General features: G+C 40.5%; 1 long non-coding RNA gene across 2 annotated transcripts in view; it reads left to right on the top strand.

Moving 5' to 3' along the window:
• Positions 1 to 5,112: 5,112 nt before the first annotated feature.
• Positions 5,113 to 25,037, top strand: part of LOC133364288 (uncharacterized) — a 32,767-nt gene continuing 12,842 nt past the window's right edge. Inside the window, exon 1 of one of the 2 annotated variants that reach the window (XR_009757906.1) lies at positions 5,113 to 5,202. This is a non-coding gene — a long non-coding RNA (uncharacterized LOC133364288). The remainder of the gene's footprint in view (positions 5,203 to 25,037) is intronic. The other variant, XR_009757905.1, reaches the window with a different exon arrangement.

Below are 25,037 nucleotides of genomic sequence, written 5' to 3'. Positions count from 1 at the left end.
GAAAATAAAAATAGTTTTGCCAAAAAGTATTACACACCAGACAAACCTTACTGAGAAAGGGATTCCATTATTGGGATGTCATTCATGTGTCCTCGCTAGTTCATAGAATACCACATCCATTTAATAGCACCTTTAAAAATTCAACCTTTTCTGCAATTAAGTCAGCGAGAAAAACCAAGCTCTCCCTCTCTTCGAAAGGCTGTATGATAAAGGTGCTCAAGTTCTGTCTTTTAATGAGTCTCCCTTTCACTACTGACTATCTGGGCTGTAGTTATCTGAGGTCTCGAGGGGGATCTTAGACTCCTTACCTTTTGGAGAGCAGTGTCCCAGCTGGGTCCCTATGTCTCCTGCGCCCTACAAGCCAATCAGAATGAAAGGAGAGCATGTTGGCCACCAAGAAAAATCTTCTAATTTGCTCCCTTATCCTTTCCTGCTGATTGGAGCCAATCAGAGTGAAAGGAGGTGAGCCAACCACTGAGAAGACTCCTCTCAATAGCTAACACACTCCCCTTTCATGTTGATTGACTCCTATGGATATCTGTTGTTGTGGAAAAGGTGCTTGCAGGAAGGACTGAGGAGTGTGGAGACAACAGACAGCAAACAAGTGAAAGAGTGGCATAACTATAATGAAGGGACCCTGCACTTGTGAATTAGCTATTACACTCCTGACTACATCATCCATATATAGCTATATATTTGCTTTTTGTGCATATATACATGTAATAGATAGAAACAACCAAAAAATTTTGCAACACCAGGTGGCAGCAGACTTCTTAGAAGGATGATCCAGATATATGGCCTAAATTAAAGATTGTTTCAGCTGTAGTGTCTCTATGGGACTTTGACAGTTCAGCTGTTGTAGACTTTCTGCCAGAAAGAACAGAGACCTTTCCAGTTCTGTGCTTAGGGAGCTGCAAATTAAAGATCTGCCAATTGTGTTCAGTATAGTCACAGATACTTCCTTTATTTCTTGTAACAATGATTAAACACCATGCACTAATATCATATAGCCAGGGTTAAGTAAAGGGCTTAATTCTGCAATGCCAGCCATGGTTACTAGAGACTTATTTGCAAGTAAACATGCATAGGACTGCATTGTAAGATAGATTGGTACATATATAGCAACCTACTTTTTTAAATAATATCCTATATGCATAATGCCCCAATACATTTTTCCATTTGTCAGGAAGCATGTACAAGAGTATCTCTGTCAAAGTACCCCAGGTCCAACCCCCTAACCCCAGGGCAATTGTCCCTGGGCAGGCACTCCCCATGCCTCCCCTTACCAGGGAGGAGTTACATCCAATGCCAACTCTGTAAAGTAGGTAGACAGTCACCACCTCTTAACCTGGTCTCCTACTCTGAGTCAAGGGGAATTCAGAGCACCATTAGACTGGCAGAGATTCCCAAGAGCAAGAGCCAAATGTTCTACTCACTGCTCTGGAGCCTTCAGCCAAACCCAAACCAGTCAGTAGCTTTGTAGTCAAGGTACTGGTTTCAGAGCCACAGCCCCAAGTAACATACACCAAGTAATATAAAGTAGTTTATTAAATATAATAAAAGTGCATATAAAATAACAGCATACAAATTCCTTTAAACCCAAATGCCCTTAAACAGGACTAGGCATAATCAACATCTATACAGAATACAGTGGGAGGTTCACACAGACATAACAAAACTTACCTGGAAAAATGGAAATAGACTGCCTTCAAGTCAATCCCGACTTATGGTGACCCTATGAATAAGGTTTTCATGGTAAGCAGTATTCAGAGATGGTTTACCATTGCCTTTCTCTGAGACAGTGACAGGCCCAAGGTCACCCAGTGAGCTTCATGGCTGTGTGAGGATTCAAACTCTGGTCTCCCAGGTCGTAGTCCAGCACCTTAACCGCTACACCACACTAGCTAAAACTAAATACTTACAAGAAAGTATAAGAACTAGTCCCCACTTGGCTTCTTATACCACTAAACATCACATAGGTAAGTCAAGATGGAATAGAACAGGACAACTAACTGAACGGTAGACCCTCTTTTTATGGGAATTTGCCCAGCAACAGCGAGAGGGCCAATCGGCCAATCATAACACCTCTTGATAATGGAGTAGCCTAAAAGTTCACCACAAGGGCAGGCCTATTAATTTATGGCTACTGAGGTCTCCTGACCTTGGTGCCAGGCAGTGTAGAGAAGGTTCAGCTGCTTCCCTATTAGAACAACAAGCTGCACCTGGATGGTATGAGACACCCTAATTTTTCCCAGCTCAGATCATCCCAGAAACCTATGCAAAATATTCCCCACAATTCCTTCTGGTCGAGCCATCTTACTTTGGCCACCCTTAGCTATTCTTGACAATTTCTACATGTAATCTTCCCAATAGAACTAATGCTTGTATTTTTTACTAAAGCAGAAGATTTATTTCAAGCTATCAGCCTCCCATGTAGCAATGAATGAGAAGTTAACCAAGAATGGAAAGCCAGATGCTTCCCTAAAGATTTGTATCTTTTTAATGTAGGTAGTAATTTAGAACATATATCCTGCAGTCCTTCATTGCTCCATTTCTTACACAGCTTGAACATGCTGGGTTCATTTGTCAAAGGACTTTTTTTCATGTATCCAATAGTAAAAATGACCAGTCGTGTTTGGACACATCAAAGTTGCTCAGTCTTCCAGATTCCAAATCCAGTAATTATTGAGGAGGAGGGTAATGTTTTTAATTTACTTCACAGAGTTGCAAAACTGGCCTGAGAATACTTATATAACAAGCCACCAGATTCCACAAGTAAAGAAATAAGACAACTGGAAGGACCTTGCCAATTCTTCAACGCACTATGTAGTCACAGCGTATGCAAAGCCAATCAGTTGTATACACCATCATGGACTGAATTCAACTTCTGGCATGCCACCACAAAGCATGTTAAGGCTGCAATCCTATACATGCTTACCTGTGAGTAAGCCCTATTAAACGTCATGAAACTTACTTCTGAGTAAACATGCACAGGCTTGTCCTGCAAATGGGGGCTGAGCAGTCATTTCCCAAAAGCTGGAAATGGCACATTGCTCCTAGTAAACATGATGACCAACTCAGCATAGGCCTGGATAGTCAGATACTGTTTTATTACTGCTGACACCATGCAGTAAACAACTTAGGCCCCAAATATCTGAAATACTTTCTCCTTCCCTACAGAACCTCTCAGGTATTAAGATTAGCAGATGGGACCCTCTTAGCAGTTCCACAGCTCTCAGAAGCTTGGGATGTGGCGGCCTGGGACAGCGCATTCTCTCTGGCAGCCCCTAATTTATGGAACGCCCCCCCCCACAAGGTATGTCTGGCAACTTCACTGAACAGTTTTGGGCAAAGGCAAGTGCCTTTTTACCCTAGCCTTTGACACCTGAGATGTATATTTTTAGGACCCACCCTATTTCTGTGATTTTTGTGGTTTTGAGTTGTTTTAAGTTGTTTTTAAGGTTGTATTTTAAATAGCTGTAACCTGTCCTGGGACTTCAGGCCGGAGGGCAGGTAATAAATTAAAATAATAATAATATGAGAGTAGATAAATTACACCAGGGATGGGGAACCTGTGGCCCTCTATATTGAACTCCAACTCCCAACAGCCCCACCCAGCATGGCCAATGGTCAGAGGTGATGGGATTTGGAGCCCAACAATATCTAGAATTACACAGATTTTCTATCCCTGGTTTACACAGTAGCCAGGATTGGTTCTAAGTGAGAAATAATTTCACCCCCTATGGAGCCAAATGAACATCCTTCCTTACAATCTGTACTCACTGGAGGCAGATGTCTTATCTCTCTTCATGGCAGATGGATGTATCTGAAAAACCAGAGGAACCCATGTAGCAGGTATGAGTGACTTCGTAGCTTCAGCCTACTATGTGCAGGAGAAAGCATACCAGCCTTTTAAAGGTAAATCACTGCATCAAAAGCACAGGCTATGTGCTATAAAGCATCTTAGGGCACTTCTAGTCACTATTTTCAGGTTGGATTCAATCATATACTGACAAATTCAGGTTGTACAATTAGAGCTGATTTGGAGCTCTTGTGCAAGAAACCCACTTCTCCAAAAAATCAGACTTTTTGCAATAAGAAAAGTAAGGGTGAAATGCACTGGAAAGTATAGGATAACACTTGCTTTGATGCATCATCTATCCTCCCCACAAAGATGCTCATTAAATAGCCAACATAATCTAATCTCCCTGCAAACAAATCAGGATAAATATTCAATAAACAGGTTGCCTGGATGCCCCCTTAGTCACTACATTAACAATAATCAGGGATATCCAACTTTTCTGAATTAATCATCACTCATAGTTTTCAGGATCTGCAAAAACTTTAGTAGAAGGTGGCAGGGTAACTGCTTATAACCTGATCTGCAAAATATTTTGGGCTAGTCTTGGTTGATGGAACTACTGTACAGGTCTTTCTAAATTCAGCTTTAAGCATATGTCTGGAAACAACTGTATATTGTGAATGAAGCATACCTATATTTGTCCAAGAAGATAATGACATTAATAATATCTTCCAGGTTCCAGTGTCATCTGATGTGCAGTTGATGGGAACACGGTACATGGCCTTTTCATTGGTGGCACCCAAACTGCAGAACTTCTTACTGGCTGGCTCCCTCTTTTGGTGGCTCTAGGTGCCAGCTGAAAATAACCTTGTCATACCTTTTAGAATGGAATTTTGGGATTATTTAATATCTTTAATGTTTTATTGGCTGATGCTGGGTTTTTATTTTGTTATATGGTTTTTATTGTTCATTGATAAACAATATGAAGTTGTTAGCTGCCATCGGTGTCCCATTTTGGTGGGATATAAATATTTCAATAAAAAAAGATGAAGCCATGGATATTCTTCTAGTCCACTTTTTTCTTTATTAGTGCAGACTTAGGTCATCATAATTCTAAAAAAACGGACAGATTTGTCCAATATCAGTCTCAGTGGTTGTTAGTGGAAAGAGTAAGACAGTCCAAACACAAACTGTCTCCATTAGACCTGGACATCTGGAAAGTCTACTCAAGCATGAGGGCAAAAGGGGCCTTCAAGGATGTGTTTCTGGGTAAATAAATCCCAGTGTCCCTCATCAGAAATTTGCAGACAGGAAGCCATTCATGGGAAAGAGTGGACACAGATGTTCCTTCAGAAAAATACTGTCTCCAGCAAAGACCCAGAGCAGGAGATGTGGCAACAGTGAGTACATAATGAGCATTGTTATATCACTTCAATATTATTTTATGCTGTGTATTCCTACCAGTGTTTTACTATCCTAACTATTATCCCTAAGGTATTATGGATGAGAAGCTATGTGCATTTTTCGAGTTAATGTTGAAGCCTTCTTTCTAGCTATTAATGGCCTCTATCAGCACTAGGTGATAGAGATCCCATTTTGTGCATGCACACACACACGTCCACACACACACATCATCATCATCAAACTTGTTTATTACCTACATTTGACCTAGATGAGTCTCCAAGGCACCTTACACCAAGAACTAAAACATCATAAAGCAGTATAATAAAAATAACAAATATCAGCATAGGAAGCTGCCTTATACTGAGTCAGACCAATGGCCCACCTAGCTCAGTATTGTCTACACTGACTGGCAGCAGTTCTCCAGGGTTTCAGGCAGGAGTCTCTGCTAGCTCTACTTGGAGATGCCAGGGACCGTCTGCATCCAAAGCAGATGCTGTATCACTGAGTGATGGCCCTTCGCCACTAGCTAAAAACCCCCCGCAAATCTACCTCTATACAAATTAATGAACTACAAAATCAGCATTACCCTGTTAAGATCCTTTGCAACAAAACCTTCAATCTAAAAGTAACATAGGAGAAGGAAGCTGAGCTTCCCTTGGTGTTGCCACTAGGGATGGAGAAGGAATCCATTTACACAGATTTATATGTAGATTTTGGTGGTTCTGACCCCTTCAGGCTTTGGTCACATCAGGCTGTCTCTTGCACTTATGTCTGAGCTGCTCATTCATCATTGGTTTTTTAAAAGGAGGGCAGACCTATATGACGACTAAGCAGGGAAGGGCTGCTTGCCACTCTCAGTGTTTTGCCTGCATCAGTCTGATATGCATTTCTGGGTGTGATTGCTGCCTGCCTGCAGGGAAGAGGATTTTCTGGCTGATTGCTGTATGTGGCATTGTTTGCTTGATGGCTGCGTGAATACAGCTGGGGTATGCGTGCGGTCTCAAGCCTACCCTTACTATAAGAACAAACTCTGCCATGGGTAGTGGAGTCATCCCCAAAGGGAAACACACCAAGGGAATCCTCCCCTTTGGGTCATCAATTTGGGGAGATATTGAGGTAAGGATGCCCCCTGCCAGTCAGGAAAAGGAACACTGTAAGCCAGACACTATAGGATGCAAGCTGGTGACCTTTATCCAGGGTGAGAGCCTGGAGAAAGAGAATATAGTTAACCATGGAGTTTAAGACTAAGATACCTTAAATATTGTCTCCAGTATACAGTCTGCTCAACCCTTGCAGTCAGCTTGAGAGGCTCTTCTATATATCTCACAACCAACTAGTGGGAACAAGGAACAGGGTCTTCTCTAAAGCAGCACTCAGACTGTTGGACTCCCTGCCCTGCAAAATTTGCTTTCCTTTATTCCTTATTTCTTCCCATTTTCAGCTGCATTCAGGTAATGATATAAACATGGCAAAACTGAAAAATTCCCACCAGGAGTTAAAACGAGAAGTCTGAACAAAAAGCTCACAACATTGTATCATCAGAGTTTACAATTTAAAGGCCTTTACTTTATGTAAAGGAAAAGGTTATGTAAAGGAAAAGGTTATGGAAAAGGTTCAGAAGAGGGCAACCAGAATGATCAAGGGGATGGAGCGACTCCCTTACGAGGAAAGGTTGTAGCATTTGGGGCTTTTTAGTTTAGAGAAAAGGCGGGTCAGAGGAGACATGATAGAAGTGTATAAAATTATGCATGGCATTGAGAAAGTGGATAGAGAAAAGTTCTTCTCCCTCTCTCATAATACTAGAACTCGTGGACATTCAAAGAAGCTGAATGTTGGAAGATTCAGGACAGACAAAAGGAAGTACTTCTTTGCTCAGCGCATAGTTAAACTATGGAATTTGCTCCCACAAGATGCAGTAATGGCCACCAGCTTGGATGGCTTTAAAAGAAGATTAGACCAATTCATGGAGGACAGGGCTATCAATGGCTACTAGCCATGACGGCTGTGCTCTGCCACCCTAGTCAGAGGCAGCATGCTTCTGAAAACCAGTTGCCAGAAGCCTCAGGAGCAGAGAGTGTTCTTGCACTCGGGTCCTGCTTGCGGGCTTCCCCCAGGCACCTGGTTGGCCACTGTGAGAACAGGATGCTGGACTAGATGGGCCACTGGCCTGATCCAGCAGGCTCTTCTTATGTTCTTATGTTCTTATGTGGCAAACAGTACATAATGAGGCATAATGATAGCAATAATATTTCCTTCGGAGGAATGTGACTCTGAAGATAAGTGCAGTTTCCTCTTCCTTTGCTTTTATATATTGGCTGCTTATTAGCCTCGTAGCCTGGTAATTCTTATAAGCATTGCAGACCATGTCTATTTTTATTAGGAAATGGCTGGCTGGAAAATAGTCTGCATATGGGCATTGCACCATTTATTTTCCTTTCCTGGATAAGAACTGCAGAGTGACATTTCCTGTTTAGCACTGGAAAAATCACCAGCAAGCATGTTGCCCACTTGGGTCGTAATAACTGCTAGGAAAATGTATTTAAGATAAAATTGCAAGAATTCTCCACATTAAGAAGCAGGCATGCAAAGCAAAGTGATCACTTCAGAAAATAGTGAGTCTGTCTTTTTTAAAACATCAATAAAAATCAATGTCATCTACAGATCATATTGGCTGACAGTCACTTGTTTCTTCTTACTTTACCAAACTGCTTGTTTCCCAAGTACATTTGAAGGCCCGAACAGAGTCAATGCATGTACAACTTGTGCATGCCTTTTGCAGGGTCCCCACCACAAACAGAAAGCCTGCCTATGCACATACAACTTTTCAGCAAGTACAATCATCCTTATTCTTCTTTTATTTATGCATTGCTTTCCATCCAGCATCTCGAAGTAATTTACATTATAATAACATAAATAAAACAGTTACATATATAAAACAATTAAAGCAATTGCATATATAAGAACAATCATAAAAATTATAAACATAACAACAGCATTAAACAGCAACAGCATATACATAAAATCAATTCATAGCCAAGGCAGGTACCAAATGGGATAAAGAGTTTAGAAGACTTGTTGACAGAGGCGTTAGCAAAGTCACTTACATAATACAGACAGAGTACAGAGAGGAAAGTCCTGACAACACATTACTGAGCAAACTGAACAAAACCAGTGTATAATTTGAGGGCAAAGGAACAGAGGGGTTTTCTATTTCTTAATTCAGGTCTTATACATACTATAGCAGGAAGACATACAACTAAATAGACATAGGAAAACTCCCTCAGAACTAAACAGCCAATCAGAGGACTTGTTACCTCAGTGAATATCACCCCACTCTGCTTGGTAGTTAAGCAACACCTCCACCTGTCCCCCTCTTGGCTAGGTGACTTAAACATTAACAGAATTAACCCTTAAGTTACGAACTGAAGCAGGCACCAAAAAGACAACAGGGAAGATGCCTGTCTGATATTCAGTGGGAGGGAGTTCCAAAGGGTAAATGCTGCCATACTAAAGGCTTAATTCCAGCATGGTATCTGCAGGACGTCCTCTGCTGCACAATGCAGTAATCAGTTGGGTATGTAGAGGATGAGGCAATTGTGGTCCCAAGCTGTATAGGCTGCAGGGGTGGCGAACCTTTGGCACTCCAGATGTTGCTGAACCACAACTCCCATCATCCCTGCCATGGGCCATGCTTTCTGGGGATGATGGGAATTGTAGTTCAGCAACATCTGGAGTGCCACAGGTTTGCCACCCCTGGATAGGGTTTTGTGCACCTTGACCCTAGCCCAATAGCTAACTAGAAACCAGTGCAATTATTTCAGCAGTGGTATAATATGGTGATGATACCCTGCCCCAGTAAACAGCTGCATTTTGCACTAGCTGCAGCTTCTGGATCAGCCTCAAGGGCAGCCCAACATAGAGTACATTGCAGTAATCCAGTCTAGAGGTTACCAGCCCATGGACAACAGTAGACAGGGTATCCTGATCTAGAAACAGCTATAGCTGCCTTACAAAAACTGGTAAAAGGCACTCCTAGACACCAATTTCAGATGGTTAGTTCCAGGAGTTTCTATGCTAGCCACCTTTAAATTTTGCTTTATTCCAGAACAATTTTTTTTAAAAGACAGATCAGTCATGCCAATTCTCATGGTCCTGTGCTTCCCCTGTTCCTTTCTTCAAAATTTTGAAAAGAAATGAGGGTTTTTTTAAAATTAGGTTTGCAGTACTAGATATGAGTGGGTAGCATTAGGTAGGCACGGGCTGGCAGCACCATGGAGGTAGTATGCACATTGGGACATGAAATTTGGTAACATGGTAGCTCCTATAGAGGAGGTTAACCCTGCCATATTTTCAGGTATTTAGCTCCAAGGGATTTCATGTTAACTACCTTTAAAATTTGCCTTTTCCAAAAAAAAATTTTTTTAAGACCCTGTCATATAGAGGGCAGGTTGCCAACAGCTGTAGTGAGTGAGGGAAACATCAAAAATACTGTTTAATATATATATAATTCACTGTAGTTAGAAGGAAATCATCATCATCTCAGAATACTGGCTAATAGGACTGTGCACTGTATTTGTACAAATCACAAATAACAAACTATATAGAGCTTATTAGGGCCTATTTGTATCCTGTACAGATCAGGTTGAAACAGCTACAAATCTCTGTAGAGCAAATTGGCTAGTCCTAAATTGATTTGTAGAGATTTGCACAAATATGTAGCTGAAAACAGTTTCTAATGAACCCAGACAAGGTGTCTCTGAAATGAAGCAATTACAACAGTGTATAAGGATTACACAAGCGGGGAGAGAGAGGGAGGAAGGCTAGAATGCTATCACCCCACCTAGCACTCTGCAATCACAGTGTTAGAAGAGATTAAGTCTTAAAATGCAGAGATGAAGTTCTGTCTCTTAGAAATATTTGGTGGGGTTGTGCTCAACTTGTGTATGCTTTCTGTTCTTTTTCAATCAATCCTAGTCCTATCCTTGTTTTCATTTTTTTTAAGTTTGTGTTTTTTTATTCGATTCTGATTGCTAAGAATTATTATTAAATCTTGTGGGCCTATTTAGCCACGGCTTCCTGAATTCAGTATTATTATTATTATCATCATCATCATCATCCAGTTGCTACACACAAACAATAAGAAGCAGCCAGCTTGTAGGGTTACACATTATCATCATCATCATCATAATCACCTGCACATGATACAAATTGGGCCAAATCAGCCCTCTTTGGTTTGTTTTTTGTGATTTGTACAAATACAGTGCACAGCCCTACCAGTAAGCAGCAGTAAAGTAACAACCGGTCAAGTGAGCAGCAGTGTCCCACCACACTGTCCACAGTTGGCTGCATGGGAATCCATTGTCCATATGGTTGGATGTTGTAAAAGTTGTAATCAGACAAAAATCTAGAATAGAGGGGTGAGAAGAGAAGCCCAGAGACTTATTTTTCCCAGGATTTGAGTATATCAGTTGCAGTACTGCGGTGGAGAATGAAAACAGCTGTCAGCCTGATGACTGGGGCAACCAGAAATAAATGGAAGAATCCTGTTGTTCTAGAAAAAATGACAGACTCCAGGTGTTCCTGCAAGTAGAAGCTGAACAGAGAAGGTCAGCAGGATGCCACCAAGAAAGCACAAATAACATTTTGAAAAAGAGTTACAGATTTTTTTAAAAAATGTTTACCGTGTACTATAACCTCTCAGCAGCCTGCAAAGGTATATCCACAATGCAATCAGAGGGCTTTCAGAATTAAGACAAGCTGTACAAATAATTCATTATTATGCAGCATCTGTTTGGAAACCCACAGTGTAATCTTTTGTAAGAGACGCACAGAGTTACTTGTGCAGCTCCACTTGTCTTACTGTTTCTTTGTGCAAGGATTTCTGTTATGTGGACAAATCATTTTAAGGCTGCAGGGGAGGGACAAAAGAAGCAAATCCTTAGATTTTTTGTAAAGTCTTACACTGATGCTACTGGCTGCAAAAGAAATCAATACTTTCTCCCATATTACCCCCACACCATTGTGGGCCAAACATAGTGCATGATTTCAATTGTGAAATGCATCCACTTTTGATTTTATTCTGCTCTGATGTCTTGGTGAATGAAGTGGTGCTGTTGGTTTTTCTTATGATGTTTGTCCTGAGTTGTCTCTATTCTCACCTTGGTGTCTAATGCTCATACAATCTCCATCCTGAAAATGCTATCCACAGCTCGTAGAAGCAGAGCCTTCTCCGGCCATTGCTCATACCTCCTTGTAGTTGGCGTACTCTGTTTTCACATTAAGGTGCGCAACAGGAAAGGAGGGTGTGTTAGGACTAGGGATGGACAAATCTATCAATTTCAGTTTCTCTCAGTTTCTCATTTTTCTTTTTTTTATCATTAATTTTTATTCAAAGTTTCAAAAAACAAAACAAAAAAAACAAATTAATAACTAATACAATAAAATAAAATGTTGACTTCCGATTTGTCGCAGATCAGTTATAGGTCTATAGTATATAACAAACCTGTCTCTTAATATATTACAAAATCACTTTCCTCCAGTAGTTATCTTAATTAATCATCAAATCTCATTAACATCACTTTATTCTTTCCGCAAAAAGTCAAAGAGAGGTTTCCAGTCCTTGAGAAATATATCCATCGATTTTTCTCCAAATAAACATGTCGATTAATCCATCTCATCAAGTCTGCTAGGTCCAGTAGTTTCAATAGCCATTCTGCCATTATCAGTGTTAATTCCATCTTCCATCTTCCATCCTTGCATCCATAATAATCTTGCTGTCATAGTCATAGTCATATAATAAGAGTCTGATGGGAATTTCCTTCCTCACAAATATTTCCTTGCCATCAATTCTGAATGTGTTACTGAAATGTTGTTGTAAAGTCATATCACTGTTCCTCTTTTTTACGAAATGCACTAGCACATCTCTTGAGAGTTTTTCCATTGTCACATATCTGGAATTAATTCTATAGATTTTCTCTATTTCAAGCTCCATCACATCATTCCAGTCCAGAAATTTTTTTGAAACATTGATAGCTTTATCTCTGATATCTTCATCAATTTCTTCAGGAACAACGCTGAATTCCAAACAGTAATCTTTATCTCTAAGGTCCATAAACTCCAAATCTTTTTCCAGTTCCACATTTGATATATCTGTTCCAATCTCCAGTACTTGCATCTTCCCTTTAATTTTTCTTTCTTCTTCTATTGCTTGTCTAATTGTCTTTGATCTCATCAACCTCCTCTCTCATAAAATCCCCTATTTCTTTCAGCTCCTGCTTCATTTTGCCAAATTCAATTTTCATCTCTTGTTTGCCATGTCTCAGTTTTTGTTTCGTTATCTCAATCTCATCCATTATTTTCTGAAACATATTTACTTCCAGGGTCTCAGCCACTTTCTTAATTGTCATTTTTAAAACCAAGAAGAAGAAAAACCCTTCAATTTCCAATATAGCACTATTCCCAAGCAAAGAGCAATTTATTTCTTTTTCCAGCAACAAAGGAGTTAATATTCCAAACCTGATGACATCATAATGTAGACAGCACAAACTGCCTTATCTCTTATGTGTCCAAGAATGCAAAACAAATTTAGTTCACAGCATCCAAATAATTAGTGGCATAAAGAACAAGCAGATTCGTCAAAATGAAGTAGACCAGAAAAAATAGTCCCAGACACATAATACTCAAAAGTTCATATAAATCAAAAATTTTCTCCTCAGATTAGATATCTCTCATCCGTTTGTATCTTTATAATGCTCAATCCCAGGCCAGCTTTTTGCAATAAAAACAAAGATAAGCTATTTCAATTTCCTTCTGCCTTAATTCCGTGTATAAAAGAGAAAAGTTATAACTCACCCAGGGATTCTTTACTGCTGATTCTTTTAACAAATCTCTTTTACTGCAGCAATTTAAGCCAAATGATAAGGATAGACAGAAGAATGCTTGCCTGTTAGAATCTGTTTTTCTTTGAAGAAAAGAAAAAGTCTCGCTTAATCAGTTTGAGCTTGCTTGAAATTCCCTGGCTCCGTCCGACATTGCTGGCTGGTCCTTTGTTCATAGGCGATCCTAATGAATTCAAGTCCCCCAACAAACACAACGAAGCTTGTGGATGATCTCTTCGTTTCTCCCTTGCCTGGGAGAAAGTTTTTACCAGTCAAAAAAAACCTTTTGACTGGTTTTAAAACTGAAAAAGCTTCCTCTGAGACGAGAGCTCGTCTCAGAGGCAGGCACAAGCGAAGCAATCCTTCCCGGAAGTCTCAGTTTCTCATTTTTCCACTCTTATTCCTACAAATTTTCACATCAGTCTAAATATTAAAAATATCCTCATGAAAATTAATCAGTGTTTTAATGCTGATTTCTCTTCTCTTTTCTTCAATTTGGCTTAATATCCTTTTTTTGCAAAGCAATTTTACCTAATATAATCCATTTTTGTATGTTATTTTTACAAATATCTGCATTTTTATGCACGTTTCACCCTAGTATATGTATTTTTGTATGCATTGCTTGGCTGGAGAACTGTGTTGCAGAATTTGGAGAAGTATGAATTTTGAAGGATGGCTGTGTTTCAGTTCACATACTGTTTCAGAAAGAGTGGATTGGGTAGCTTTGCCTTTAAATGCTAACTGAGTTGAGCTTCCCTCCCATGCCTAGTCAAGTCTAAATAGCTTGCATCTGGGAGGAAAATGTTGCCAAATATTATACTGTACAGAAGTGAGAAGAAGAGCCAAGCTGTGGCTGACTAGCACTGCAAGGAGAAAACCTCTTCACTCTTTTGCAATGCAGTCCTGGCCTCCTGGAGGCAGCTGCTGGAGAGAGTTAGGATGCAGCAGAGGAGAACCTCTGCTAGCCTTCACCAGTACAGGGGCACTGTCACAGCAGATTGCCTTGCTGCATGCAGCCAGGCATGAAGCTACTACCAGTGGTTCTCCCATCTACAGTAGCCTCCAGAAAGCATCACAGAGCAGCATGCCAAGAGCAAAGCCCCGTGGATTCCTCAGATGGCTTCAGCTGTGCCAGCCTGGAGCTGGTGCAGCAAAATACAAATTAAAAGCCACCTTCCATTCTGGCCAGCACAAGCCAACAGGGCTTCAGATTCAGCCGTTCCACCCCAGTGTTCCACCCCACTGCTCCCTGATCAGAGTTTAGAATAGTGCTGCCCATCTCCCTCTGAATATAACCAGGAGCTGGGTACATTAAGAATACCTCCTCAGCCCTTTCTGTTTTCAAATGGCAGCTCATTTGACTTGAGGCCACTTGAGCTTCTCTGATCTCTTTGGCTCTTTCCTAATCTCTATAAATGATCTCTATAAAATGGGGAAAGAAGGGGCTGCTGGCAGGAGGGTCAGCAATCCTTCCTGCTTATTAGAGCTCTTTGCCCATGTCTTTAAAAAACTTGTAGAGTCTGTTGGTTTTCTTAGTCTACCATGCCTCTCCCTGATCTGCCTAGTCTGTGTCTCTTCCCTACCTTTAGCTTTTAACCTAGCTGGCTGCCTGATTCTGGGAAGAACATGTCCTACAGCAAAACATTGAAAGACCAAGATGGGGAACAAAGCCTAAGTCATTGGCATGGGAGAAGAGCTAAGTTTGTTGGTGCTCCAGACTTGTTGGAAGATTACTCCTTAATAAGAGCTAAATGTGCACATATGTAGAGGAGCAATAATCCATTACAGTATTTAAACACCAAGAAATATCCTATTTAAAATGACAAAAACTGTTGTGCATTTCTGAAGCGGTCTGGGTGGGTTGGATTTTCATTTCTTAATTAATGGTTTTTATGGGCTCTATCCAGTTAGATGCCCATTATAGCTGCACAGCCAACAACAATGGTGCTGGCTGGAAAGGGCTTCATCTGGTTTCATCATAGGAAGCTGCCTTACACCGAGTCACATTGTTTGTCCATCTAGCTCCACATATTGTCTAGCAAACTGACAGCAATAGCCTTCCAGGGACTCAGCGCTATAAGCAAATTATATTGCAATGGTGTGATGGTAATTATAGCAGGGCACTTAAACAGTGGCAATGAAGAATTCCCCCTCCCAGTTTCCTGGCATTTTATTGTTGTCCCACAGTAACCCTGACAGTTCAGGCTGTGACAAAGAAAGAGAGATGGTGGAGGGGGGGATTGCGCACCTTTCTTATGTATTGTGTCTCAAAAACTGCACAAATTGTTTTCTTCTTTGTTCATTCTCTCTCTCTCCTTTCTCAAATGGGAAATGCTAAACCGAACTACAGCACAACATAATTTGTTCTTCTGGGATTTTCTGATAGCAGAAAGCTACAGCTTTCACATGTCATGATATTTCTTGGCAGAATTGATGGGGAGCTGATTTTCTTCATTTTTCTCAGATGTCTTGCACCACTCTTTTTACTCTTCTCTCTTCTACTTGCGTTGCCAGAATGGGGATTAGGTGTGGAACAAATGGCTCCTGATACCTCTTCATCATAGGTGTTGAAGTTTGGATAGAAGACTTTAAATTCACTTCCATAGACTGAGACGTGAATGCTGCTAAAACTATGGCACATTGACTAACCCTATATGTGATAAATGATATGTAAATGTATCAGTGTGCCACTCAATGAACAGAATATTAGGTTGAGTACTGGATGAAAAAAAAATGGAAATAGACTGCCTTCAAGTCGATCCCGACTTATGATGACCCTATGAATAGGGTTTTCATGGTAAGAGGTATTCAGAGGTGGTTTACCATTGCCTTTCTCTGAGGCTGAGAGGCATGTTCATACAAATTAATTTCAGTGGGACTTATTCCTTATTTATTTATTTATTTATTTATTAAATTTCTATACCGCCCCATAGCCGAAGCTCTCTGGGCGGTTCACAACACTAAAACATCAATATACAATATACAATAAGCCACAAAGAAAACAATTTAACACACCAAACTACAAAAACACTAGCATACTAAAATACTGAAGTGTGAGAATATTAAAATGTTAAAAAGTTACAATATTAGCTGTTAAAATGTTAAAATGTTAAAATGCCTGGGAGAAGAGGACGGTTTTAACTTGGCGCCGAAAGGATAGTAATGTTGGCACCAGGCGTACCTCGACAGGGAGATCGTTCCACAGTTTGGGGGCCACCACTGAGAAGGCCCTTTTTCTCGTTGCCATCCTCCGAGCTTCCCTCTGAGTAGGCACACGGAGGAGGGCCTTCGATGTTGAACGAAGTGTACGGGTAGGTTCATATTCCTAAGTGTGCATAACCTTAGAATCTTGTTTAAAGGTTAGCTGATGAAGCAAGTTCTTTCAATTATTATACAAATGAAGAAGAGAGTTGAAATGTTAAGTCTTCATTGAAAGGTTAGCTAAAAAATCCATACCAAAATTAAAAGGAAACTAGCAGAAAATTGCTCCAGTGTAACTGAACAGACACCTTATATAGGAGAGAAGTAGAGAGCAGACAGCCTGTACCCATTTGATTCCCCCCCCTTCCTTCCTTTCTGAATGCAGTCCTTATTCTGGATACATCTCTTGTATATGATTTCATCACTATAAAGTGTTGTTATATTCTTTTATGTGAGCCAACCTGTTATGAGTGTTTAGATAAGAAATATAGTGCCATGCTGTGGTACAGAAGATCACAGTGAATTATCATCATGTCTTCTCTGGGAATACGATGCCATGTATTTTAATAAGTAAACAGATATTCAAACAGCCCTACCTAACAAATCGCATTTGATTCCATTCCCTTGGAAACATGGGTCAATGCACATGCATGGCCTAAAGTACTCATTTCTGAGAAATACACATTTTTCTCCCCAAAAGATTCCCTCAAATATACATATCTCATGTGAGTTCTGCTCATTAGTCTGTCTGTTTTCAGATTTATGAATCCTTGTTACGAGTAACAGATGTGTCCTGCTACATAAGGCAAAATTAGATGTGATGAATTGCAGTGGAATGAGCATTCTTTATGTGGAATGTTATAAAGAAAAGAGTGTTCCATAATCGTATGGGATAAAGAATGTGACCTCTGTGTGAAAATGGCCCACCCTTTTATAAATAGGGCTCTATGTGTGGAACTGTCAGCTATACAAACCCTTACATATGTTAGAGGAAAAGGAGGAATAACAAAAGAATTACAGAATTTCCACAGACGTTTAAATGCATTTCCCTATTAAATATGGGCAAATCAGAGGTGAAGCTACAACCATTGCATTGTTTTCTGATTTGTTCTGCCATGGCCCATTACTGGCCCTTTTGACCCAATGATACCTTGCTGCCCTCTGACATTTTGGCCATCCATTTCTTAAAAAGTTTCTGGTGCAGTTTCTGCACCCAGTTCAGTATGTCAAGGAATGTGATCAATGAAATTGGGTCTCACATAAAATGAAAAACAAAATCAATTGTAGGTAATGTGCTAGTCAAGTGTATAAAATCCTAATTGCCTGGAAGGGCGGGGCCCTGTCTCTCTCCAGCTACAAAAGCAGCAACTGCTGAAGGGGCCAGAGACCGTGTGTGTGTATGTGTGCGTGAACCTGCTGCTCGGGATGTCTATAGACTACTGGGGTTTTGTTTAGTATTATATGTTATATTTTACTCTATGTTATATTTTAGTCTATGTACGCCGCCTAGAGTGGCCGTTAATTCGGCCAGATAGGCGGCCTAGAAATAAAATTTTATTATTATTATTATTATTATTATTATTAATGTATCAGGAAACGGAGAATGTGAATTTGAGGTGGTATTAGCTGAACTGAAACAAATGTGTAGAATAAGAAAGTTCACAGTAGACGCAGTCCAAATCCTGCCCCAGGGATGCAGGGAACAAAATGCTCTGTGTCCAAATGAGGAATAGCCTACACATATGGAGTTCCACATGTTGGGGAAGGGCTGTAATTCAGTGCAAGAGCATCTGCCTTACATGCAGAAGGTCGTAGGCTCAATCCTTGACATCTCCAGCTAGGGCTGGGAGATAATCCTGCTTGAAATCTTGGAGAGCCACTGCCAGACAGTGAAGACAATAATGAGCTAGATGGATCTGCGTTTTACACGAGATTGATACCGTTTCGCATGTCCTATTTTACTGTAAATTTTATGATTGTCTCAGAAACGATCTTTTATCTCCTATTCTTTTATCCTTTCCAGGTCGGTCTAAAAATACACTTTTAACTGTTCTTCTTCAGGGCTCCGATGAATCTGTTACCTTATGTGTAGGCAAATTTTTAACTCAGGCCATGCAGATAAGGAAGAACTTGGTTAAGCCTAAGTCCTGATTTTATGCATTGTTGCTGTTATGTTTTATTGTATGTATGTTTTATTCGTTCGATTGCGGAGGTCTGTGGACTATGCAATAAAGAATTTGATGAGCTAGATGGATCAAAGGTCTAACACAGCTTTCTGTGTCCCTATGTACATCGTAGCTGTTGACTCATAACTACTGTCTTGGCTTACTGCAAATTTTCAAGCAAAGACTTTCTGCTTTCATATCCATGGTCTAGTGTCCCATGGCAAGGACTGATGAGCTGATTAAAACTGAATCATGCCAAGACTGGAAATCAATATGGCAGGTCTTGTCACCTTGAGAAGTTAAAATTTCCATACTTCATGAATTCCAGTCTTTAATTCTGATTCTGAGATCAGGATGTTTTTGAAGCCCTTATTGCATGTAGATAGGCCAGGTTCAGAAATCGTTCCCAGCTTCAGGTTTATGAACCCATGGTTTATGAAGCTGCAATTCAGCCATTGTGCTGGTGGTTAAGGACATTTTTCACAACCTGCTTCTGGGATCAGACCCTCAGACATTTTGACATCCTAATTAGAGAGATGCACTGCTGGATTCTTTGCGATATTACAGACAGTTCTGGGGTTCACCTCTCAGAATACATGCTCATGTCATCCAAGAGTTGTACTGCTGCATCCTCTTCAACATTACAAGGGATTTTGGGACACACATCTTGGACAGCATGCTATCACTGTCACACTTCAAACATTTGTCTCCAAGTGATTGGTTGGGTTGCATGAAAACTGTGAATCTTCCTTTCAGACTCAGAATCTTAACCTGCCATGACTTCTGAATCAACCAGACACTGACTCAGAGGCTGCAGAGACACCTGCTAAGGAGCTAGACCAACTTCAGGGCTCTGAAGCAGCTGCATGAGATCAGGAGACCACTGTGCATAATACTGTTAGACACAAGCTCCCAGAAGATTCTCGTGTGCCACCAGGGCCTGTAGGGCCAGAGCCAGGACCATCATGGGTTCCTTCCCCAGTGCTTCCTACAATACCTCACCAGACCAGGAACACAGGGTGTGCACTAGACTGGAGGCTATGGAATGTAGGAGGAATGCCTGTTTTCAGGCTAGCCTTTCTCAACTAGTAGGCCACCAGAAGTTGTTGGACCACAACTCCCATCAGCCTCAGCCAGCATTGCCAATGGACAGGAAAGATGGGAATTGTGGTCCAACAACATCTGGTGGCCCACTAGTTGGGAAAGGCTGGTCTAGACCCTTAAACATTGAAGGTCTCCACAAGGGGGTGGAGCACAGAAGAGGTAGTCTGGAGGCAGAGGCTTAAAAGGCCACAGTCTGCTCTCACCCTCTGTAGGAGCAAGCTACTCGCTTAGAGCTATCTGTGGTCTTGCAATTTCTGACATGCCTGGCTGCCTTCTTTGTGGGATCTGGCATCAGACCAGAATACAACATAACCGATGTCTGTAGTTTTATCATCACTGGCCTAAGTAGATGATGACACTCTATAAGGGCCTTATCTTGAACAATGTTTGGAGGCTTTTACAGGAGTGGATTGCTTAGAAAACATCACACCAGTGTTTAGAGATCCTTCATGGCCTCCCATTTGATTTCTAGGTACCATTCAAGTTTCCATAAAATCATAAATATCTTTGCTTACAAATATAAACATAGATCAGAACCAAAAATTAAAACAATCCTAATAACAAAACAAAATAAACAGAAGTTAAAGCATATTTACCTGCAAAGATTATTAGAGTTAAAAGTGCAGCTGTAAATGTCCCCCCTGCAAAAAACACACACCCTCAATTATACTACTTTCACTTTTTCCCCTGCTGTTTGAAGCAGTTGTTTTCTCGCTGCTGCTGTTTCAGCACCATCACCTACCCCTTCACAGCTGTCCTCCTTCCCAGCTAGTCCTCCTGTATCAGACTGAAGACTGACACAGGGTTACCCTGTTAATCCAGACTGGTGCAGGTGATATTGTTTAAACACAAAGCCATAGCTGAATGATGATATTGGAACACCACATAGCCAATCAGAATTTAATATTATGAATCCAATTTGGAGTGAGGGCAATGCATTGCCCTCACTCTTAATGTGTGTTGAGGAGAGAGAGATAATGTGAATTTTTCTTCCCTATTCACATCAATACACATGCCAAAAAACCCTGAAATGATAAGCATATTTCATGGGCCGAGGAGGAGGAAAATTCAAGAAATCCATACTCATACACGCACCCCTTGACATTTTTAGTTACCGGTATACATTATCTGTATCTGCTTACATTCCCTAAGATCAACTGAGAATGCCATCAGAAGTATGCCATCAATGTACCACCTTTGTGCATGTAGCCATATTTTGCATATTTTGCATTTTTAGTCTAGTTTAATGGATGTATTCTATATGTACTTCTTCTTCAAGGTATCATACTGAATCTTTGGATCAGTGCAGGCTAGATATGTAATCCTCTGCTGCATTCTGTGAAGCCCTCAGTAGTTCAGGACAGGTTGGTGTATTCCTGTACATCTTAGCACAATATTGAGTCATTCACATAGGGCCTATGAAATAAATAAAAAGAGAACTGAATACCCTGTGTCATAGGGTGTTCAATTCACTTCTCAATTCTTTCCTTGCACCACTAATATTTTATTTGCTTCTTGTTTTCTCATTTAATAATAATTATTTTAATAGTTCTGGCTTTGGGTTTAATCTTTAAACACCTACAGTGACACCTACACCTGTGTTTGCTAATTGGGCAACAGTGCAATTTCTTTACTGAAATTGGCAGTTTGTAAGGAAAAATGATTTCTCTTTCCCAGCAAGCAAGCAGAATTAGTCTCAACTCCATTGTTTTGCTGTGGTGTGCTAACCACTTAGATAAGAATAGGTCAGGAGATCAGAGTTTTCAGGAAAATCACTTTAGGTTTACTATTAGAAAACATATCATAGTCATAACAGATATTACTTTGTAGAACATAATATCAGTACCAAATTATGACATGCCCATTAGATGATTTTAGAAACAGATATCTGTCAAATCAGAAGAATCTTGAATCACTGCATGGGAAATCTGTTGTCATGATTTCTCTTACCCACAGGACCTAGACTGCTTTCCTTCTTACCTTTCCTCTCTGCTATACCATGTTGTTCTTTCACAAATTGTTTCCATCCACCTTCAAATAACACAGGTCAAACACTTCTTTTGATTGTGTGCTGCTAACAGGCTCCTGGAAGAGTCATCACTCTAAAAGTCCAGTCCTAAAAAGCTAGGGAGGCAGCCATCAGTTAACCCCAGCAATGTTGCAAGCCAAGATACTGGGTAAGCTAAAGGAACTGAATCCAGATGTGAAGTCTTGTCACTTAGAAAGGACCAGGAGGCTTATCAGTTCAGTCTCCTTGAGCACTCAGGTTTTCAGTCTTGGACTTTTCCTGGATATGCCTGAATATCCGTGTTTCACAGCAGTGAACTGGATGGGGCTTTCTACCAATTCAGCATTGTAAGAATTTTAGTCTTTTCCTTCAGTTTTAGACTGATGGTCTTCCAGAAAAATGGAATCATGCTAGGCGTGATGTACAACTCCCTAAACAGTGTGGGAACTGTCCATCATGATCTCCAATATTATAGTGCCAAGGCTGGTCCTACCATTACGGACAGTGAGGAACTGCCTCAAGTGACATATGCAGGGCAGGGCGAATTGGCAGCTCATCTCCCTAGGGTTCCCCATCCTCCTGAGCCTGTGCTCAGGTGGCATAAATGCTTGTTGGTTCCTGGGCTGGGCTGGCTGACTGACTAGCTGTCACATCATCACATTCTCCCAGACAGCACCACTGGGAAAAGCCCCTGACTGAGCTAGCAGGCATACAAGTACCCAGCCCAGCCCACATACTCCTGCACGCATCACAGAGATAAGGAGAGTTTTGTTAAGGCATCTTCCTTAAATAAAATAACTTCCTAGCCAATGCCAATATGAGACCTGAAAGGCCAAGCTGAACTGGGGATTTCATTACTGCTTTCATGGTGGTAATGCAATAGATGATTTCAATAGTGGATCGTAGGATGGGGTGGCAGTGCACACTTGACCTGTTTAGTCATGTTGCTGCTGCTTACTGGGAGGTAGAGAGAGAGACAGCAGCAAGGTGGGTACAGTGCAAACACACTGGCAGGAGCCCCAGTTTGGCTCTGCTGGTGCATTTGCACTGCAACTGCAGAAGTCAGGTGAGAGCTGCTCCCACACACACTATCTGTTACTGGATTATTTGCCTTATTATATGCTCTGCCCATTTAATTGGGAGGTCAGATCTAAATTTTCAGTGTCAGTTCTGCATCAAATTATTCATATATCCCTGTTCAGTTACTCTACTTTTTAGGAAATATGATTTAAGCAGTTATAAAGGGTGTTGCCTCTTTATCCTTTGGAACCAATTACCCTGGTGGCACTGGTAGAAGAGATTTACAGTCGATCAGGCTTAAGCCAATGGGCATGAACATGGCTAATAGTCCTGGACTGTGGCTTCTGTGTCAAGCTTTATAATTCATAGCCCGGGGTTATGATACTTAAACCTGAATTCTATTTTATTAATATATCCTACCCATGGCATATTAGATTTTTTTTGTATTGACTTTTTTGTGTTATTGTATTGCTGTGACCAAATTATAAAAGCCAATAACAGCATACTGTGATGATATATTTTATATACAGTGCCGTGAAACAGTATTTCCCCGTCTGATTTTCTGCATGGTTGCATATTTTTGGCACTGAATGTTATCAGATCTTGAACCAAACCTAATATTAGGGAAAAGGAAACCTGAGTGAACAAAAAACATAAAATTTTGATACTTATTTCATTTATTTTGAATGAATCTTTATTGCTCAGAGCCGTAGGCTACCACAATTAAACACATTTTCTAAGGAAAATAGAAAATACATATTAAAATACAAGTCATATTTCAACAAAACATAGTTAAAGAACAATACATTTCAAATAAAATTTCCTCTCCCGAGCGAAGATACCCTGACTCACCCCATGTCTTAGTGTATAAATACTACAGTCATAATAGCACTGGGGCACATCCCACTCACTCCACAAGGTGTTTTTAGTATCTAACTCTTACTTTCTCCCCAGCTAGAGCACATTATGCCACCTGAGTGGTTAAATAAATATATCATTGCCTGCCAGCAGAACACATATCTGGTCTAGGGGAGGTCTATTTGACAAGGAGCAAGGGATGTAGGAAAGAAATTTTAACCTTGGGGATTTATATAGGGGGCAGCTTAGTAAATACAGTAATGTATAATGTCCTCACTTCACCAGATTGACAGATACAAACTCTTTGTTGGGTTGGAATGTTAGAAAACCTCCCATCTAGAAAAGCAGAGGGAATAGTCTGAAGTCGTAAAGCCACGAATGATTTTCTCAGAGGAGCCACTATTAGAAATGTGAAGTATTGCTCCATGCCAAATGTTGTTTTATATAGTGGGTACCAAATAGAATATGACATTTGGGTAACTGAATAAAGATTAAAATAAAGATGGATTCTTTCTTTTAACTCTAGCAGAAGAGAAGGTAGGTAAAACTTCTGTGTTGATCCCATAAGCAGACAGAGTAGATTTAACAGAATTTACCCAGTAGCTTTGGGTTGGAGTTTGCAGTTGTTCTAGAAAGCATTTCTTTGGCAGGTGCAAATCATTCATACAAGCCAACTTCAGCCAATACAAGGCAAGTGAAGCATGAGGACAGGATTCTATAGAATATAGCCCTGTTTCTGCCCTCAAAAGAAATGCAGGTGTACTTTGAGGGACAGCTAACAGGAATCTCATGAAGTAATTCTGCACTACCTCAAGGGTAGAGACATTTGTATACCCCCAAAGCTCTGCACCATACAGCAGTTGTGGGACTATCTTCTTCCGAAACACCTCAACTGCAGGTGCAACCAAGCTCCCCCCTTGGATCTTAGAGAAACGCATCAAAGATTGTATAGAATGGGAGGATTTCAGTTTAACTGTATCCAGATGTAACTTCCATGAAAGTTGGGCAACTCCAAGTCCCAAGGATCTGAAATTACATTGTTGTTCAATGGGTTTATCATCCAACTTCCAAACATGGGGTTTTTTCTTCCTCCCAAAAACCACCACTTTTGTTTTGGCATGATTGATAAATAGATGCTGCTTTGAACAAAACGTACTCAGACTTCTTAATAACCTTTGCATCCCAATTAATGTAATGTAGTGGAAATTGGCACACAAGAGGACAGAGAGCTTGGCATCTAAAACTGAAACTGGAAAATATTATGTATGTATTTTATTTTATTTTTGTAAGCCGCCCTGAGTGTCCTATTACAGGGTAGAAGGGGCGAATAGAAATATTTTAAATAAAATAAATAAATAAATAAAATATTCTGAACCACTCAAATCATGAGCAATGCCATTGATATAAAAATTAAAAAGGAAGCTCACAAGGCAATTTCCCCTAAACCATGCTCACCTGCCCATCAGCCAACATCAGTAGTGACATCACCTGATGGGCAACAGGACATAGTTTAATCCTGCATTGTCTGCATGATCCTGTTCCCAGTTGAGAATAAGATCATGTAGCCCAGCCAAATCAACAGGATTTAATCTCTGCAC

Source organism: Rhineura floridana, chromosome 9 (assembly GCF_030035675.1).
Source record: "Rhineura floridana isolate rRhiFlo1 chromosome 9, rRhiFlo1.hap2, whole genome shotgun sequence".
Taxonomy (NCBI): domain Eukaryota; kingdom Metazoa; phylum Chordata; class Lepidosauria; order Squamata; family Rhineuridae; genus Rhineura; species Rhineura floridana.
The sequence above is the reverse complement of the archived record's forward strand: the minus strand, read 5'-3'. Positions and strand labels throughout refer to the sequence as shown.